Raw genomic sequence first — 21124 nt, forward strand, 5'->3', positions numbered from 1 at the left:
TGGTTCTAATGTATTTAATTTCAATGTATTTATTTGAATTTGTTATGATGTGTCACTATATACATTTTGTATATTTTTATTTTACACAACAAAATGAATTATGAGTTTTAGGAATTTTCTTTAGATTCTTTCACAGTTGAAGTGTACCTACGATAAAAATACAGACCTCTTCATTCTTTGTAGGTGGGAAAACTTGCAAAACCAACAGCAGATCAAATACGTATTTGCCTCACTGTACATATTTGACAACATTATGAATACCAAGAGCCTTAATCATTTTCACATTCATGGCTTCCCAAACCCTAACTGACCTGATTTCAAAACTTGTTTGTTTGTTGTGTTATGGTTAGGGGTTTGGGTGGAACTGAACCGTTTCAGACTATGGACCCACACACAGAGAGCTGGACACGGAGAGGAGCCCAAAAGGAAAAATATATTTACTTACAATAAATAAATGGCATGCCTGCAGTATAGAGAGTGGCCCGCCTCCTGGCAGTGAAATAGGGGAGCTGCAGTTTCCCGGACCAGTCTTGATGGAACAATGTCAACTAAGGATTCTATGACCAGGTGGAACACTCGCCTCAGCAACCAGGAACTAAGGAAGAAGACACATGGTGAGTGAAAGGCCTCGTAACGCTACCCTCAAAAACAGTCACAGTTCAACACAGGCTTAACACAGGTTGCTTCAGGGGTCAGGAAATAAAGGTCTCTTCTTAAGAAATAAAGTTCATTGTTCAGTAATTGTTCATAGTTTACAAGTTGTACCTGTTGTGTGGGCCGCTGAAGAGGAGGTACTGCTGGCCCACCACCACATGATGGCGCCCTGCTTGAAGTGTGGGCTTCAAGCACGAGAGGGCGTCGGAGTACCAGCTGTACCAGCTGTCACTCATCCACTACTCAACACCATCACCATAAAGGCCGGACTGCAACTCCACCTCCCCGCCGAGAAATCAGCTACCCTAAAGGTAACTTCTCTGCTGCATCCTTAACAAACAAGAGTCTGATCTCATTTACAGCCGTTTTCCTGCGACGTGTCCTTATCTGCTGCATTGGCGTTTGGTGTGGACTGCGACGGCTTTGCCTCACATCCCAACCAGATAGTGTGTTATTGGAGGTGGAGGTTCTCCCTCCTTACCGGATGCAGGCTGAACAATTACTGAGTGTGCGAACTCACACTCACCTGCATTGTTTCTGTTCTCTCTGCCAGCACTACCAGGTCTGACAGCTGGAGACGGTGGCCACCTGGGCACCCAGGACTTGGCGGCTCCGGTGTTCTTCAGATCCGTTGGTGGTGGAAGCCGTGTGGGATCCGGCTCGTTTCTGGACGGACGTCTCCTATCCTCGAGCCTGCCCACACGTCACTCAACGTATAATTGACTGTTTTTCCAAACCTGTTTTGTCTGTATTCTGTTGTGCACATCATAACATTAAATTGTTACTGTTTTGGCTTATCCATTGCCCGTTCAGGGCGCTGCTGCAGCACCTCCTCCTGCTGATCGAGTGCCAGAAACCGACATTCCGCTGGTCATTCAACGAACCCCCCCCAATGTCCCCTGAAGCATACATAAACCCTCCGAAGCCATACGGAGGCTGTGTCAAGACGTGCGAGGACTTCTTGATGCAGTGCTCGCTCGTCTTTTCACAGCGTCCCGTCATGTACGCGTCAGACACTAGCCGGGTGGCTTACGTAATAAATTTGCTTTGAGGAGAGGCACGCACCTGGGCTACGGCGCTCTGGGAGCAAAATTCATGGCTCCTAACGACATATACTGGGTTTGTGAGGGAGTTCAAACAGGTTTTTGATCACCCCAATAGAGGCGAGACTGCTTCGAACGTGCTGCTGTCAATGAGACAGGGGCATCGGAGTGCAGCGGAGTATGCAGTCAACTTCTGAATCGCGGCTGCGAGGTCCGGCTGGAATAACGTTGCACTCCGCGCCGCCTTCGTAAACGGACTGTCTCCGGTTCCTGAAGGAGCACCTGCTGGCTAAGGACAAACCGCGGGACTTGGATGGGCTTGTTGATCTGGTTATACGATTAGATAACCGATTAGAGGAACATCGTCGGGAGCAGGGCGGGGGGCGTGGCTGGGTACGAGCTGTCCCTCTCTCTTCCGGGTCCGAAAGGGTGCCGCCGTCCCCACGCTCCACAGCCAGAGACTCCCGTGTGGCAACAGCTCCCCCTGCTGATGAAGCTATGGACATGAGCAGGGCCAAAGTCAAATCAAATAACAGACAACGGAGGCTGGCCCGCGGGGAGTGTTTTTTCTGTGGCTCGAGTGAGCATCTACAGAAGAACTGCCCCAAGCGGTTAAATGACAACTCCCACCCTTAGAAACTGGGCTAAGTGTGGGCCATAACATGCACGCGGGGAAACCCCGTAAATCAGCACGCATCCCAGTTACAATCCTGAGTGGGGATCTGACCCTTCACGCCCCAGCACTGGTAGACATGGGGTCGGAATGGAATTTGCTGGATAGCAGATGGGCAAGGGAGGTCGGGCTCCCTCTAGTGGCTCTCCCTTCACCTTTGAAGGTGCGGGCACTAGATGGCACCCTTCTTCCACTAATCACACACCAGACACAGCCCGTTACGTTGGTTGTGTCTGGTAATCACAGGGAGGAAATTGTGTTTTTTGTAACACCGTCCACCTCCCGTGTGATTTTGGGTTATCCTTGGATGATAAAGCACAATCCCCGGATTGATTGGCCGTCTGGGGTTGTGGCTCAGTGGAGCGAAACCTGCCACCGGGAATGTTTAGGATCCTCGGTTCCGCCTGGTGTGACAGCTAATGAGGAGGTCAAAGTCCCCCCCAATCTGACGGCGGTGCCAGAGGAGTACCATGATCTTGCTGACGTCTTCAGCAAAGATCTGGAACTCACTCTTCCCCCGCACCGACCGTACGATTGAGCCATTGACTTGATCCCGGGCGTTGAGTACCCGTCCAGTAGGCTGTACAACCTCTCACGTCCGGAACACGAATCAATGGAGACCTACATCCAGGACTCGTTAGCCACCGGGTTGATCCAGAACTCCACCTCCCCGATGGGTGCAGGTTTCTTTTTTGTGGGTAAGAAGGACGGCGGACTCCGTCCATGCATCGATTACAGAGGGCTGAACGGCATAATGGTTCACAATCGATACCCGTTGCCCCTGTTGGATTCGGTGTTCACGCCCCTGTATGGAGCCCAAATATTCACCAAACTCGATCTTAGGAATGCGTACCACCTGGTTCGGATCCGGAAGGGAGACGAATGGAAGACGGCATTTAACACCCCGTTAGGTCACTTTGAGTACCTGGTCATGCCATTCGGCCTCACCAATGCGCCCGCAACGTTACAGGCCTTGGTAAATGACGTCTTGTGGGACTTTCTGCATCGGTTTGTCTTCGTATACCTAGATGATATACTCATCTTCTCCCCAGATCCTGAGACCCATGTCCAGCATGTACGTCAGGTCCTGCAGCGGTTGTTGGAGAACCGGCTGTTTGTGAAGGGCGAGATGTGCGAGTTCCACCGCACTTCTTTGTCCTTCCTGGGGTTCATCATCTCCTCCAATTCCATCGCCCCTGATCCGGCCAAGGTAGCGGCAGTGAGAGACTGGCCCCAACCAACAAACTGAAGGAAACTGCAACAGTTCCTCAGTTTTGCGAATTTTTACCGGAAGTTCATCAAGGGCTACAGTCAGGTAGTTAGCCCCCTGACAGCCCTGACCTCCACTAAAGTCCCCTTTACCTGGTCGGATCGGTGCGAAGCCGCGTTTAGGGAGTTGAAACGCCGGTTCTCGACTGCACCAGTTCTGGTGCAGCCCAATCCAAAAACGCCAGTTTATAGTCGAAGTGGATGCCTCTGACTCAGGGATAGGAGCCGTGCTATCCCAGAGCGGGGAGTCTGACAAGGTTCTCCACCCATATGCCTACATTTCCCGCAGGTTGACCCCGGCAGAAAGGAATTATGACGTCGGCAATCGGGAACTTCTTGTGGTGAAGGAGGCTCTGGAGGAGTGGAGACACCTGTTGGAGGGAGCTTCGGTACCATTTACCATTTTCACGGACCATCGGAACCTGGAGTACATTTGGACCGCCAAGCGTCTGAACCCCAGGCAAGCCCGCTAGTCACTGTTCTTCGGGCGTTTTGACTTTCAGATCACATATCGACCCGGGATGAAGAACCAATGATCTCACGCCCTGTCCCGGGTGCACGAGGAGGAAGTCAGGACCGAGCTGTCAGACCCGACGGAAACCATCATCCCTGAGTCCACTGTCGTGGCCACCCTCACCTGGGTCGTGGAGAAGACCGTCCGGGAGGCCCTGACACAGAACCCGGACCCGGGAACCGGTCTGAAGAACAAGTTGTACATCCCACCAGAGGCCAGGGCTGCAGTCCTAGACTTCTGTCACGGTTCCAAGCTCTCCTGTCATCCAGGGGTGCAAAGAACTGTGGCAGTGGTCCGGCAGCGCTTCTGGTGGGCGTCTCTGGAAGCCGACGTCCGGGAATACGTCCAGGCCTGCACCACCTGTGCTAGGGGCAAAGCTGACCATCATAAGCCCCCAGGCCTCCTCCAGCCTTTGCCCGTGCCTCATCGCCCCTGGTCTCACATCGGCCTGGACTTCGTCACGGGCCTCCTGCTGTCCCAGGGCATGACCACCATCTTCACGATAGTGGACCGGTTCTCCAAGGCGGCCCACGTCGTGGCCCTACCAAAGCTCCCGACGGCCCAGGAGACTGCAGACCTCCTGGTCCACCACGTCGCGCGTCTGCATGGGATTCCATCAGACATCATCTCGGATCGTGGTCCTCAGTTCTCCTCTCACGTCTGGAGGAGTTTCTGCAGGGAACTGGGGGCCACCGTAAGTCTCTCGTCCGGGTACCATCCTCAGACGAACGGACAGGCAGAGCGGGCGAACCAGGATTTGGAGCAGGCCCTCCGCTGCGTGACCTCCGCGCACCTGACGGCCTGGAGCAACCATCTGGCCTGGATCGAGTACGCTCACAATAGTCAAGTATCATCTGCTACCGGCCTCTCCCCGTTTGAGGTGTGTTTGGGGTACCAGCCCCCATTGTTCCCGCTGGTGGAGGGAGAGGTCGGGGTGCCCTCGGTCCAGGCCTATCTGAGGAGGTGCTGTCGGGTGTGGCGTACCGCCCGCTCTGCCCTGCTCAAAGCCCGGACGAGGGTCAAGGCCCATGCAGACTGCCGGCGTTCCCCGGCCCCTGCATACCAGCCTGGGCAGGAGGTTTGGCTATCCACAAAGGACATCCCAGAAGCTAAAGGACAGGTTCATAGGACCTTTTACCATACTCAAAGTCCTCAGTCCGGCCGCCGTGAAGCTGAAGCTGCCAGCTTCACTGCGGATACACCCTGTTTTTCATGTGTCAAGACTCAAGCCCTGCCATACCTCACCACTGTGTGCCCCTGGACCGGCGCCGCCTCCTGCCCGGATCATCGACGGGGAGCCTGCGTGGACAGTACACCGGCTCCTGGATGTCCGTCGAAAGGGCCGGGGGTTCCAGTATCTGGTGGACTGGGAGGGTTATGGACCCGAAGAGCGCTTCATCCTGGACCCGGCCCTCCTGGCCGACTTCTACACCCGTCACCCGGACAAGCCTGGTGGGGCGCCAGGAGGCGCCTGTTGAGGGGGGGTCCTGTTGTGTGGGCCACTGAAGAGGAGGTACTGCTGGCCCACCACCACAAGATGGCGCCCTGCTTGAAGTGCGGGCTTCAAGCATGAGAGGGCGTCGGAGCAACCGGGAGTGACAGCTGTCACTCATCATCTGTACCAGCTGTCACTCATCCACTACTCAACACCATCACCATAAAGGCCGGACTGCAACCTCACCTCCCCGCCGAGAAATCAGCTACCCTAAAGGTAACTTCTCTGCTGCATCCTTAACAAACAAGAGTCTGATCTCATTTACAGCCGTTTTCCTGCGACGTGTCCTTATCTGCTGCATTGGCGTTTGGTGTGGACTTCAACGGCTTCGCCTCACACCCCAACCAGATAAGTGGTTTTCCAGGAGCTGTACGAGTGTGTTATTGGAGGTGGAGGTTCTCCCTCCTTACAGGACACAGACTGAAGAATTACTGAGTGTGCGAACTCACACTCACCTGCATTGTTTCTGTTCTCTCTGCCAGCAGTACCATGTCTGACAGCTGGAGACGGTGGCCACCTGGGGACCCAGGACTTGGCGGCTCCGGTGTTCTTCAGATCCGTTGGTGGTGGAAGCTGTGTGGGATCCGGCTCGTTTCTGGACGGACGTCAGGGGCCTGTACTATGAAGCGGGGTTAACTTACTCAGATGTAACCCAGTGTTAACTTCTTAAACCAGGGTTGACAAAACCTGGTGTTCTCAAGTGGTGTTAATCGGTAGTACAACGCTGATTAAGATGTTGACTTGTTGAACCTGTGTTAACCTAATTGGAGTTTGTGCGCGTTCACATAAAAGGGGCAGGTTGCAGCGCACGTCACCATTTTTCAATGATGGCGCGGTCACCTTACTTTACCGAAGAAGAATACACGATTATTATGCGGAGCTACAAGGAATTTAAATTAACGTTAAGGGGGAAATCGAACACATCGTCTGCCAATAAAGCAAGACAGGCTTGTTGGCAACGTATTGCTGATCGGGTAAATGCGTAAGTACAATTCAATTGTTCTCCAAATCTGTTACAGATGATTAACCTGTGGAATATCTGATATGTGTAAAATAATGACCTTCTTTCATTAATTACGCCCAGATGCAACACGATTCAGAAGTGGGCATAGGCCTACTAATAGATATTAGGTTAATTTAATGTTTCTGTTAATATAGTTACATATATATCACTTTGGCATGAAGGTTATCCAACAGGACAACCCCATGTGGGGAGAAAAAGAATGTGAAATATGTAATGACAGTAATTGTATATTATCAATCAATCTATTTTATTTATATAGCGCCAAATCACAACAAACAGTTGCCCCAAGGCGCTTTATATTGTAAGGCAAGGCCATATAATAATTACGTAAAAACTCCAACGCTCAAAACGACCCCCTGTGAGCAAGCACTTGGCGACAGTGGGAAGGAAAAACTCCCTTTTAACAGGAAGAAACCTCCAGCAGAACCAGGCTCAGGGAGGGGCAGTCTTCTGCTGGGACTGGTTGGGGCTGAGGGAGAGAACCAGGAAAAAGACATGCTGTGGAGGGGAGCAGAGATCAATCACTAATGATTAAATGCAGAGTGGTGCATACAGAGCAAAAAGAGAAAGAAACACTCAGTGCATCATGGGAACCCCCCAGCAGTCTAAGTCTATAGCAGCATAACTAAGGGATGGTTCAGGGTCACCTGATCCAGCCCTAACTATAAGCTTTAGCAAAAAGGAAAGTTTTAAGCCTAATCTTAAAAGTAGAGAGGGTGTCTGTCTCCCTGATCTGAATTGGGAGCTGGTTCCACAGGAGAGGAGCCTGAAAGCTGAAGGCTCTGCCTCCCATTCTACTCTTACAAACCCTAGGAACTACAAGTAAGCCTGCAGTCTGAGAGCGAAGCGCTCTATTGGGGTGATATGGTACTATGAGGTCCCTAAGATAAGATGGGACCTGATTATTCAAAACCTTATAAGTAAAGTAAGTCCCTTCGGCTGCTCCCTTGTTTGCACTTGGGGTCGCTACAGCAAATCCAAGGTGGATCTGCATGTTGAATTGGCACAAGTTTTACGCCGGATGCCCTTCCTGACGCAACTCCACATTACATGGAGAAATGTGGCAGGGGTGGGATTTGAACCCGGAACCTTCTGAACTGAAACCAAGCACATTAACCACTTGGCCACCACCCCTGCCAAAACCAAATATGTAAGAAGAAGAATTTTAAATTCTATTCTAGAATTAACAGGAAGCCAATGAAGAGAGGCCAATATGGGTGATATGCTCTCTCCTTCTAGTCCCCGTTAGTACTCTAGCTGCAGCATTTTGAATTAACTGAAGGCTTTTCAGGGAACTTTTAGGACAACCTGATAATAATGAATTACAATAGTCCAGCCTAGAGGAAATAAATGCATGAATTAGTTTTTCAGCATCACTCTGAGACAAGACCTTTCTAATTTTAGAGATATTGCGTAAATGCAAAAAAACAGTCCTACATATTTGTTTAATATACGCATTGAATGACATATCCTGATCAAAAATGACTCCAAGATTTCTCACAGTATTACTAGAGGTCAGGGTAATGCCATCCACAGTAAGGATCTGGTTAGACACCATGTTTCTAAGATTTGTGGGGCCAAGTACAATAACTTCTGTTTTATCTGAGTTTAAAAGCAGGAAATTAGAGGTCATCCATGTCTTTATGTCTGTAAGACAATTCTGCAGTTTAGCTAATTGGTGTGTGTCCTCTGGCTTCATGGATAGATAAAGCTGGGTATCATCTGCGTAACAATGAAAATTTAAGCAATGCCGTCTAATAATACTGCCTAAGGGAAGCATGTATAAAGTGAATAAAATTGGTCCTAGCACAGAACCTTGTGGAACTCCATAATTAACCTTAGTCTGTGAAGAAGATTCCCCATTTACATGAGCAAATTGTAATCTATTAGATAAATATGATTCAAACCACCGCAGCGCAGTGCCTTTAATACCTATGGCATGCTCTAATCTCTGTAATAAAATTTTATGGTCAACAGTATCAAAAGCAGCACTGAGGTCTAACAGAACAAGCACAGAGATGAGTCCACTGTCTGAGGCCATAAGAAGATCATTTGTAACCTTCACTAATGCTGTTTCTGTACTATGATGAATTCTAAAACCTGACTGAAACTCTTCAAATAGACCATTCCTCTGCAGATGATCAGTTAGCTGTTTTACAACTACCCTTTCAAGAATTTTTGAGAGAAAAGGAAGGTTGGAGATTGGCCTATAATTAGCTAAGATAGCTGGGTCAAGTGATGGCTTTTTAAGTATTGCTTTAATTACTGCCACCTTAAAAGCCTGTGGTACATAGCCAACTAATAAAGATAGATTGATCATATTTAAGATCGAAGCATTAAATAATGGTAGGGCTTCCTTGAGCAGCTTGGTAGGAATGGGGTCTAATAGACATGTTGATGGTTTGGATGAAGTAACTAATGAAAATAACTCAGAACAATTGGACAGAAAGAGTCTAACCAAATACCGGCATCACTGAAAGTAGCCAAAGATAACGATACGTCTTTGGGATGGTTATGAGTAATTTTTTCTCTAATAGTTAAAATTTTATTAGCAAATAAAGTCATGAAGTCATTACTAGTTAAAGATAAAGGAATACTCGGCTCAATAGAGCGCTGACTCTTTGTCAGCCTGGCTACAGTGCTGAAAAGAAACCTGGGGTTGTTCTTATTTTCTTCAATTAGTGATGAGTAGTAAGATGTCCTAGCTTTATGGAGGGCTTTTTTTATAGAGCAACAGACTCTTTTTCCAGGCTAAGTGAAGATCTTCTAAATTTGTGAGACGCCATTTCCTCTCCAACTTACGGGTTATCTGCTTTAAGTTGCGAGTTTGTGAGTTATACCACAGAGTCAGGCACTTCTGATTTAGTGGTGGGTGGACTCATTTACATTTTGAGCAAAGCCAATTGAGTCTAATAATAGATTAAATGCAGTGTTGAGGCTGTCATTCTCAGCATCTGTGTGGATGTTAAAATCGCCCACTATAATTATCTTATCTGAGCTAAGCACTAAGTCAGACAAAAGGTCTGAAAATTCACAGAGAAACTCACAGTAACGACCAGGTGGACGATAGATAATAACAAATAAAACTGGTTTTTGGGACTTCCAATTTGGATGGACAAGACTAAGAGTCAAGCTTTCAAATGAATTAAAGCTCTGTCTGGGTTTTTGATTAATTAATAAGCTGGAATGGAAGATTGCTGCTAATCCTCCTCCTCGGCCCGTGCTACGAGCATTCTGGCAGTTAGTGTGACTCGGGGGTGTTGACTCATTTAAACTAATATTCATCCTGCTGTAACCAGGTTTCTGTAAGGCAGAATAAATCAATATGTTGATCTATTATATCATTTACTAACAGGGACTTAGAAGAGAGAGATCTAATGTTTAATAGACCACATTTAACTGTTTTAGTCTGTGGTGCAGTTGAAGGTGCTATATTATTTTTTCTTTTTGAATTTTTATGCTTAAATAGATTTTTGCTGGTTATTGGTGGTCTGGGAGCAGGCACCGTCTCTACGGGGATGGGGTATTGGGGGGATGGCAGGGGGAGAGAAGCTGCAGAGAGGTGTGTAAGACTACAACTCTGCTTCCTGGTCCCAACCCTGGATAGTCACGGTTTGGAGGATTTAAGAAAATTGGCCAGATTTCTAGAAATGAGAGCTGCTCCATCCAAAGTGGGATGGATGCCGTCTCTCCTAACAAGACCAGGTTTTCCCCAGAAGCTTTGCCAATTAGAATATTAGAATATTTAGAAAAATCACCCAAACCAAAGCAATCCTTATGTGGCTGAAATAAGTGAAAAGAAGTTGAGCTTAGAGTGGACTACACGATAATGGCTATATGAAATAGGCCAAATAGAACAGATATCCCTGCACATTGATACTGTGAAAAGATTTGCGATTGACATAATCGCCCTCGTGCTCTCCCAGGTGTGCACTGATTGGGATTTGCGTGCAATCAATGGCTCCTGTTACTCTTGGGAAACCTAGGAGAAATTGTTATTGATAAGCCCCACTTTGCCTAATTAATGGACATGCATTAGACCCATTTTGATATTAATAATTACCCGCAATTGCATAAAACCCTTCTTTGATTTGCATTGCGGATAAATGGCCAGGGAAAACGACAAATGCATCCAACAGTTTAGATAGAGCAAGTACTACCTTGCGAATCATACGACATACAGTATTCTTGCTCAGATGTTCAGCATCACCGATGGAATACATAAATTGTCCACTGGCAAAATATCTAAGCGCAAGGCCCATTATCTGCTCGATCTTCAGGGCATTGCTACGAAGGGTGATGTTACAGACGTCTGGCCTGATCAGCTGACAAAGATAAGGAATTCCCTCAGCTGAGAATCTATATCTTTCATGGAGAATATCGTCCGGGTATGTCAGCGGATTCTGGCGGTCTTTAAAAGCCCTCGCCCTGCAAAGAGAGCCCCTCACAATTTGTTCCCCAATATTAAACGGATCATCCAGGTAGGCTGGCATTGTCTTCGGAGTGATTGAAGGTGGATGGGCGGTACTTATAAAGGTTGTGATTAAGCGAAAACCTCAAGCTAACCTAGAACATAACCTGCTCAGAGCAGGTTTGGCACGCAGAGTAAATTGCCATGGCAGCATACCTCAATCAAAACCTATCCACCTTTCGTAATACTGGTTAACCGGTAAGTTACTCCATATGCCATCAACTTACTCCCGAAGTTACCCTGATAAGCCAGTAACCCCGCTTCGTAGCACAGGCCCCAGGAAAAGACAGTTCACTCTAATATGGGAATTAGAGGAGGAGGTCAGCATTACCTGAGCATAAGCTGCGGGAAGCTTTGGTGGCTTGAGCACACAGCTGGAAGACACAGTCAGGGTCACAGGGTGGCAATCAGGTTTGGTACTCCTGGTATCTGTCCGGATCATCAACAAGGCTCTGAAAGCTGGCGAGGCAAAATAAGGAAAGCAAGGCAACAAACAAACGACAAGTCTCTGGCAGTTCATGAACAGAAAGTCATGGTTTAAATACTCTATCAGCAAGGTTGGGTAGGACAGTGGCGGTCCTATAGTGATTTACTCCCCGGGCAAAACCCCCTGCGTGCCCCCCCCCCGTGCACACTAACGTGACCACCACCTCCCATGAAAACACTAACTTTGTCCAGAACACCCACAATCCCACAAATTAACTCACAACAGCTATTTTCAAGAACAAATTTCCGGTTTTAATGTCTACTGCAATAACAAACACAAAGATAAACAATAATTACTTCAATAAAATTTTTGAACATAAAAAAACAAACAACTCAGTGACTTCACATTACAACTATGTACAGTACAGGTATTTAAGAAAGCACAACTGCACTACAGCACCACCCGATGGTCAAAATATTGCACGTCATTCAGTTTTACCAACAGAGTGCACTTTGCATTATCATAGAGTACCATTCACCATAATGAACAAGACTTAAACCTCCATTAAAGTCGCACCATATAAATCAGTGCTCACTATCCTTGATGTGAAATTCCATCGAGTAGGAGCATTTCTGGGCAACCTTGAGCAGCCTGCAGACTCAAGAAAAGACATCCTCTTTGTGGATTTTGAGAAAAATGGCAAATCCAGAGAGTGATGCAAAACATATTCTGCACTCAGATAAGCATTTAGCCCCCTGAGACAGAACCAGATTCAGTCTGTGTGCACAGCAATGCACAAACATTGCACTGGGGGCTATTACTTTAACTTTGGCCTGCAAACCATTGAGAGCTGAAGCCATGACAGCAGCCATGGCTTCTTCGTAAGGAAGACTATCAAATGGCTTCGCCAAAATCTGGTTCACAACATTCAAATTGTCTGCCATTATGTGCAGCTTGCTACCTAGCTAGCTCAATAGCTGGGACTGCCGCGAGGCTAGTGTGAAGTGTGTCCGCCTTTGAGTGTTTTGTGAGGGTGAAGGAGCTCAGCAGCACCCGCTGCTCGGTACAGACAGAAACTGCGATAGAAGTCAGAAAGAGTGATAGAAGTCAGTTTCCAAACACAAGCAGCTACAAAAAACACACCAGAAATAGAAGCTCGATTTGTCGCTAGTCATTTTTAACAAAGAAAATGCCGCTAAGAGGATTAGGAAAGTCTCCGGTTCAACTCAGAACAGAATGAAAATTAAAAAATGCTCCCACGGATGTTTACACCAAAAGATCGCTGATTCACTCATTTCGCTGTCAATCAAAAAGGGATTCAGCCTCAGACAGATCATCCAATCATCATGCAGAAGCTGAGCATCCGGGCCAGCCCACTGCCCCATAGACCCTCAGACACGCTGAGCGTCCGATGGGCGGGACAAAGCCCAGTATTTATCTGATGACTCGTCTCGTTTGCTCGTTTCTCCTTTTCTTCTTTCTTTTTCTTTTGAAATTGGGCACCTGATGGCTTTGATCGTTTCCTATCCATGATTATGTCTTACTCTGTTTTGACCACCTCCTCGTCCAAACATTGAATGATTCCCCCCTCCTCCTGCACAAACTCTGCACTCTGCAGCGTTACTCACCTAACGCGAGAGGTGAGATGGGGAAATGTAACCACGAACCCCCCGTCAGGACAACCCCCCCACTCCATTTTTTGCCCGGTCGGCCCGCCTCCAGGACCGCCCCTGGGGTAGGATTACTTTGAAAGAATACATGTGGATTACGTGTTACAAGTTGTTGTTCTTTAGAGAGGGAAGGGCTAAAGAACAACAATGTGTCCGGAAAGCCCTCACAGTATGTGGGTACCCACGATGGTCCCTGGACAAAGTGCAGAAGTCCCAGAGAACAAAGAGACCAGATAGACAGGAAACAGGGAGATAAGAAGAAGAGGAGTGTCTCTCCCTTATTTAGCAGGAGTAGGGGAAAACCACAGAGGATCTTCAGACAGCACAAAATACCAGTTTACTTTAAACCGGTTAACACCTTGAGACAGAAATTAGTTCACCCTAAGGACAGGATCCCTAGTTACAAACAGAGCAATGTAGTGTATTCGTTCAGATGTCAGGAAAACTGTAACGAACACTACATAGGTGAGACTAAGCAACCTTTACACAAAAGGCTATACCAGCACCGCAGACAGGGCGCCAGTGGACCTCAGTCTGCAGTTCATCTCCACCTTAAAGACACTAACCACACGTTTGAGGACAAGGAAGTTAAAATATTAGCCAGAGAGAAGAAATGGTTTGAGAGAGGGGTCAAGGAGGCATTCTTTGTGAAACATTTGAAACCCAGCCTTAACCAAGTAGGGGGTCTGAGACACGCTTTATCCCCTGTTTACAATGGGGTACTCAGGTCAAAGCAGTTTCAGTCTTTTGTTCATGGTAATGAGTCATTCACGTCATCAGCAGAGTCGTCAAGGGAGCCATCAGGAGAGGGACAGCTGCCCTGTCATTAGGAGGGTGCTAACTAGAGCACAACAGGTGCTAATTAGAGCTATTGTTTAGTCACCAGCCTATAGCAGTCTGCCTCTCGGTAGGAGGGGTCTGGTTAGGTTTAAAACTCCAGCTTTTGTGACTTCTTGATTATTCTTCTCTACAAGAGTCAAGACAGAAGTCAGACCACCAGAGCAAGAATTTTAGCTGAGGAAGCTTCTGCGATTTGAAGCGAAACGTCCTCGCATCAAGCAACCCAGTCCAGTCGAAGATTCAAGCTTCTCTACTATGACACTGGTAAAACAGAGTAAAAACCAGAGTGGAGGGGAAATCCTGACAACTTGAATCCCACACAGACCCAGTTATGCCTGAACTCAGACACTGCTTAAAAAAAAGTTTTTGCATGATTTTGCACGCATGCATGCTAAGGGTGTAACGGTACATGTATTTGTATTGAACCAATTCGGTACAGGAAGTTCGGTTTGGTACAGGGCTGTGCATGGGTGCATTCGCGATGCGTGTGTTTACATTCAGTGTTGCAACTTGGCGACTTTCTTGCTAAATCTAGTGACTTTACCAACCCTCTTGATGACCTATTTCCTCAAAAGTGGCTAGCAGCAAATGTAACTGCTTTTCCTGGCATTACTGGAGACTTTTCTGATGTTTGCCGACTGAAAATGAAAGTCTCTGTTGTCACCGAGCAGCAGCGGGTCTCCCCCTCCTTGTCCGCAGCCTGCACCAGCCTGTAAAGTGCTGAGCGGAGGGATAGCTACAATCCTCCTCACGTGGACTCGCTCAGCCTACTGACCTCATTTGCTGCGCTGTGATTAAATAGTCCCCAGACTTTGAGAAGCCCTGGCTTTGAGAAGTTATTTCATTAATAAATGATGGCCAATTTTAATGACAAAATAAATAAACAAACCAAGAATCAAGTTTATTTGTGGTTCGAAATATTTTTAAGGCGGTTTTACTCACTTTTTGCCTCTCCCACAATGTTTTTGATTTCAAAACTTTATTTAAAAAGATATATTAACAAACATTAAATGAACAGTTAGAAAATAAAATAAATTGTGCAAAAGTAAAGGGACTCCTTAATATTAATTCTCTTTAAAAATTCCTTATAGAGTGTGACAGTTTTGGACAAGTTAAAAAAATATGAAGGTTGAATAAAAATGAACAGGGCTTCATGCTGGAATCGTTGTGCTGCGCTTTACTTGTGGAAAGTTTTTGTTAAAAGCTATTTAATAGGAATTTAATTTTTATAATATTTCGTATATTTGTTGTTTATTTGAGAATATTTTATTTAATTTATTACCAGGCAGCACTTTGCAAATATTTAATTTTCCTGCTTGTATAATGTTACAATAAATTGTTGGTCGAAACTACAAGCAAATTTAGGTTTTGCATTTTGTTACCATACTGTACTGAAAATGAACCGAACCGTGACCTCAAAACCGAAGTACGTACCGAACCGTGACTTTTTGTGTATCATTACACCTGCATATGTGAAATTTTGATCACAGACAAACTGTGGAAAGCTGACATTTGCTGTTTGGTGTGCCGTTTGGTTTTAGGAATTAGGAGTCATTTTTTAGAGAAGCTATATACAATCCCTGGCAAAAATTATGGAATCACCGGCCTCGGAGGATGTTCATTCAGTTGTTTAATTTTGTAGAAAAAAAGCAGATCACAGACATGACACAAAACTAAAGTAATTTCAAATGGCAACTTTCTGGCATTAAGAAACACTATAAGAAATCAGGAAAAATAATTGTGGCAGTCAGTAATGGTTACTTTTTTAGACCAAGCAGAGGGAAAAAAATATGGAATCACTCAATTCTGAGGAATAAATTATGGATTCACCTTGTAAATTTTCATCCCCAAAACTAACACTAGTATTTTGTTGCACCACCTCTGGCTTTTACAACAGCTTGCAGTCTCTGAGGCATGGACTTAATGAGTGACAAACAGTACTCTTCATCAGTCTGGCTCCAACTTTCTCTGATTGCTGTTGCCAGATCAGCTTTGCAGGTTGGAGCCTTGTCATGGACCATTTTCTTCAACTACCACCAAAGATTTTCAATTGGATTAAGATCCAGACTATTTGCAGGCCATGACATTGACCCTATGTGTCTTTTTGCAAGGAATGTTTTCACAGTTTTTGCTCTATGGCAAGATGCATTATCATCTTGAAAAATGATTTCATCATCCCCAAACTTCCTTTCAATTGATGGGATAAGAAAAGTGTCCAAAATATCAACGTAAACTTGTGCATTTATTGATGATGTAATGACAGCCATCTCCCCAGTGTCTTTACCTGACATGCAGCCCCATATCATCAATGACTGTGGAAATTTACATGTTCTCTTCAGGCAGTCATCTTTATAAATCTCATTGGAACGGCACCAAACAAAAGTTCCAGCATCATCACCTTGCCCAATGCAGATTCGAGATTCATCACTGAATATGACTTTCATCCAGTCATCCACAGTCCACGATTGCTTTTCCTTAGCCCACTGTAAACTTGTTTTTTTCTGTTTAGGTGTTAATGATGGCTTTCGTTTCGCTTTTCTGTATGTAAATCCCATTTCCTTTAGGCGGTTTCTTACAGTTCGGTCACAGACTCCAGTTTCCTCCCATTCGTTCCTCATTTGTTTTGTTGTGCATTTTCGATTTTTGAGACATATTGCTTAAGTTTTCTGTCTTGACGCTTTGATGTCTTCCTTGGTCTACCAGTATGTTTGCCTTTAACAACCTTCCCATGTTGTTTGTATTTGGTCCAGAGTTTAGACACAGCTGACTGTGAACAACCAACATCTTTTGCAACATTGCGTGATGATTTACCCTCTTTTAAGAGTTTGATAATCTCTCCTTTGTTTCAATTGACATCTTGTGTTGGAGCCATGATTCATGTCAGTCCACTTGGTGCAACAGCTCTCCAAGGTGCGATCACTCCTTTTTAGATGCAGACTAACGAGCAGATCTGATTTGATGCAGGTGTTAGTTTTGGGGATGAAAATTTACAAGGTGAATCCATAATTTATTCCTCAGAACTGAGTGAGTCCATATTTTTTTCCCTCTGCTTGGTCTAAAAAAGTAACCATTACTGACTGCCACAATTATTTTTCTTGATTTCTTATAGTGTTTCTTAAAGCCAGAAAGTTGCCATTTGAAATGATTTTAGTTTTGTGTCATGTCTGTGATCTGCTTTTTTTCTACAAAATTAAAACTCACCAAACTTTCCAAAGTCGTCCGGCCGGATCCGAAATTCGATATTTTGGGGGTGTTGCACATGGTCGCAGAAAAATCGCGAAATAGCTCCCCCTACAAATTTTCAAAAACCCCTCCGCATTGGGCTTTTTTCGTTGTAGACTCACGAAATTCGGTACACATATTTATCATGCCAGGATGCACGAAAAAGTCTCTTACTGTCATGGTGAAATATCAACAGGAAGTTGGCCATTTTGATTTTAAGTTTCGATTTTGAGCAAATTTTTGCCATTTTTGGCCATTTCCACTACTTACATTTGAACAAACTCGTCCTAGGGATTTCATCCGATCGTCTTCAAATTTGGTCAAAATCATCACAACACAATGCTGATCAAAAGTTATCAAAAGATTCTAATTAAGTCAAAAGGCGTGGCTGCTAGGGGTCGTCAAACTTTCGCGAGCTTTTCGGAGCACGCCATTTCACTTCGAACGTCTGTCACGCCCACCTACTTCATCGTAGATCCTTCAAACTTGCTGGACATGATGAGGGCTCTGCCCTGAACGTCTACATATCTTAAGTTCCCACCTGCACCATAGCGCCCCCCGGTGGTGGCGGGAAATGTCCTATTTTTACTTTAAGAGGTCCTGATGTCACATACTTAACCCAATCAACTTCATTCCACTCAAACATGCACAACAAATTGGTGGATGTAGGCGATGAATGCCGTGAAGTTACAAGTAACGGCGTCCGTGTGGCGAAGTGCCGATTATTGACCATTCGCCATGAAATTACGTTCTTCCTTTTGATGGCTTTAATTTTGTCACATCATCATGAAAATTGATACCCCGGTTGAGCACGACAACCTCTTACAATTCATAGGGGCGTCGCCCATGGGTGGGGCAGAATGCCTCAATAGCGCCCCCTTCAAACTTTCAAAAACCCCTCCACATAGGGTTTTTTTTGGAGTCGGGAGATGAAAATTGGTACACACGTGTGACTTGCATAGACGTACAAAAAAGTCTCTTGCACCATGGGTCTACTCCCAACAGGAAGTCGGCCATTTTGAATTTTCTTCTCATTTTGGTGTGATTTCCACATGTTGTATTTGAACGAATTCCTCCTAGGGATTTTGTCCAACGCACTTCAAATTTCTTCCACATCACCCACAGATGATACTGACCAAAAGTTATTGAAAGCTTTTCTTTATGTCGAAGGGTGTGGCCGCTATGGCGCCGCCATTTTGACCCTTCGCCATGGAACATTATACTTAAACAGGTACTGATGTCACATACTTAACACCATCAACTTCCTGCCACTTCTAAAATATGCAGAACAAGTTAGTGAACATAGGCGATGATCGCCGTGAACGTACGAGTAATGGCTTCTTTGTGGTGGCGTACCGAATATCGCCCCTTCGCCATGAAATTACGTTCTTCTTTTTGACGGCTTTAATTTTGTCATATAATCATGAAAATTGATACACAGGTCAAGCATGACAACCTCCTACAATTCATAGGGGCCTCGCCCATGGGCGGGGCAAAGTGCCTCAATAGCGCCTCCTTGAAAATTTCAAAAACCCCTTCCCATAGGGGTTTTTTTGGAGTAGGGAGATGAAAATTGGTACACGTGTGACTTGCATAGTCGTACAAAAAAGTCTCTTGCACCATGAGTCTACTCCAAACAGTAAGTCGGCCATTTTGAATTTTCTTCTCATTTTGAAATGATTTCCACATGTTGTATTTGAACAAACTCCTCCTAGGGATTTTGTCCAATGCACTTCAAATTTGTTTGACAGCATCCAAAGATGATACTGACCAAAAGGTATCGAAAGCTTTTCTCTATGTTGAAGGGTGTGGCCGCTATGGTGCCGCCATTTTGACCCTTTGCCATGGAACATCAAGTCATGATAACTCCTTCATGCTTTGCCTGATTGACGTGAAACTTCACATGTATGATGACGGTTGGCCCGTGAACACACCCAGCCCCTCTGTTTGTACACTGAGCGCCCTCTAGTGGATGAACAATCAACATGTCATAACTCCTTGATGCATTGTGTGATTTGTTTCAAATTTTAACTGTGTGATGAGTGGTTGCCCCTGCATGCACATGCCCACATGTGGTCACAAGGGCACCCACTGGCCTGGGTAGGAAGTCGCGCGGAACGAGGGCCCGTATATGACTGCTTGCAGTCCTAGTTATTATTATTATTATTATTTTCACTTTTGAAATTGAAATTGAAATTTCGGCCTCTTCCCATGCTCAAAAACTCACCAAACTTTTCAAAGTCGTCCGGCCGGATCCAAAATTCGATATTTTGGAGGCATCGCACATGGTCGCAGCGAATTTGCGAAATAGCTCCCCCTACAAATTTTTAAAAACCCCTCCGCTTTGGGCTTTTTTTGTCGTAGCCTCACAAAATTCGGTACACATATTTAACATGCCAGGACGCACGAAAAAGTCTCTTACTGTCATGGTGAAATATCGACAGGAAGTCGGCCATTTTGATTTTAAGTTTCGATTTTGAGCAAATTTTTGCCATTTTTGGCCATTTCCACTTCTTACATTTGAACGAACTCGTCCTATGGATTTCATCCAATCATCTTCAAATTTGGTCAAAATCATCACAACACAATGGTGATCAAAAGTTATCAAAAGATTCTAATTAAGTCAAAAGGCGTGGCTGCTAGGGGTCATCAAACTTTGGCAAGCTTTTCAGAGCACTCCGTTTCACTTCGAATGGCTGTCACGCCCACATACTTCATCATAGATCCTTCAAACTTGCTGGACATGATGAGGGCTCTGCCCTGAATGTCTACATATCTTAAGTTCCCACATGCGCCATAGCGCCCCCCGGTGGTGGCGGGAAATGTCCTATTTTTACTTTAAGAGGTCCTGATGTCACATACTTAACCCAATCAACTTCATTCCACTTCTAAAACATGCAGAACAAGTTGGTGAACGTAGGCGATGAACGCCGTGAAGTTACGAGTAACGGCGTCCGTGTGGCGGCGTGCCGAATATTGCCCATTCGCCATGAAATTACGGCCTTCCTTTTGACGGCTTTAATTTTGTCATATCATCATGAAAATTGACACACAGGTCGAGCACGACAACCTCTTACAATTCATAGGGGCGTTGCCCATGGGCGGGCTAAAATGCCTCAATAGCGCCCCCTTGAAACTTTCAAAAACCCCTCCACTTAGGGGTTTTTTTGGAGTCGGGAGATGAAAATTGGTACACGTGTGACTTGCATAGACATACAAAAAACTCTCTTGCACCATGGGTCTACTCCAAACAGGAAGTCAGTCATTTTGAATTTTCTTCTCATTTTGGCGTGATTTCCACATGTTGTATTTGAACGAACTCCTCCTAGGGATATTGTCCAATGCACTTCAAATTTCTTTGACAGCATCCAGAGATGACACTGACCAAAAGTTATCGAAAGCTTTTCTCTATGTTGAAGGGTGTGGCCGCTGTGGTGCCGCTATTTTGACCCTTCGCCATAGAACATCAATTCATGATAACTCCTTCATGCTTTGCCTGATTGACTTGAAACTTCACATGTATGATGACGGTTGGCCCCTCAACACACCCAGCCCCTCTGTTTGTACACTGAGTGCCCCCTAGTGGATGAACAATCAACATGTCATAACTCCTTGATGCAATGTGTGATTTGTTTAAAATTTTAACTGTGTGATGAGTGGTTGCCCCTGCATGCACATGCCCACATGTGGTCACAAGGGCACCCACTGGCCTGGGTAGGCGGTTGCGTGGAACGAGGGCCCGTATATGACTGCTTGCAGTCCTAGTTATATTTGTGTTCAGTGTATAAACACTACCCAATCTAGAGCCCGTGGATTCCCACG

The sequence above is a fragment of the Thalassophryne amazonica genome, chromosome 2 (genome assembly GCF_902500255.1).
Source record: "Thalassophryne amazonica chromosome 2, fThaAma1.1, whole genome shotgun sequence".
Taxonomy (NCBI): Eukaryota; Metazoa; Chordata; class Actinopteri; order Batrachoidiformes; family Batrachoididae; genus Thalassophryne; species Thalassophryne amazonica.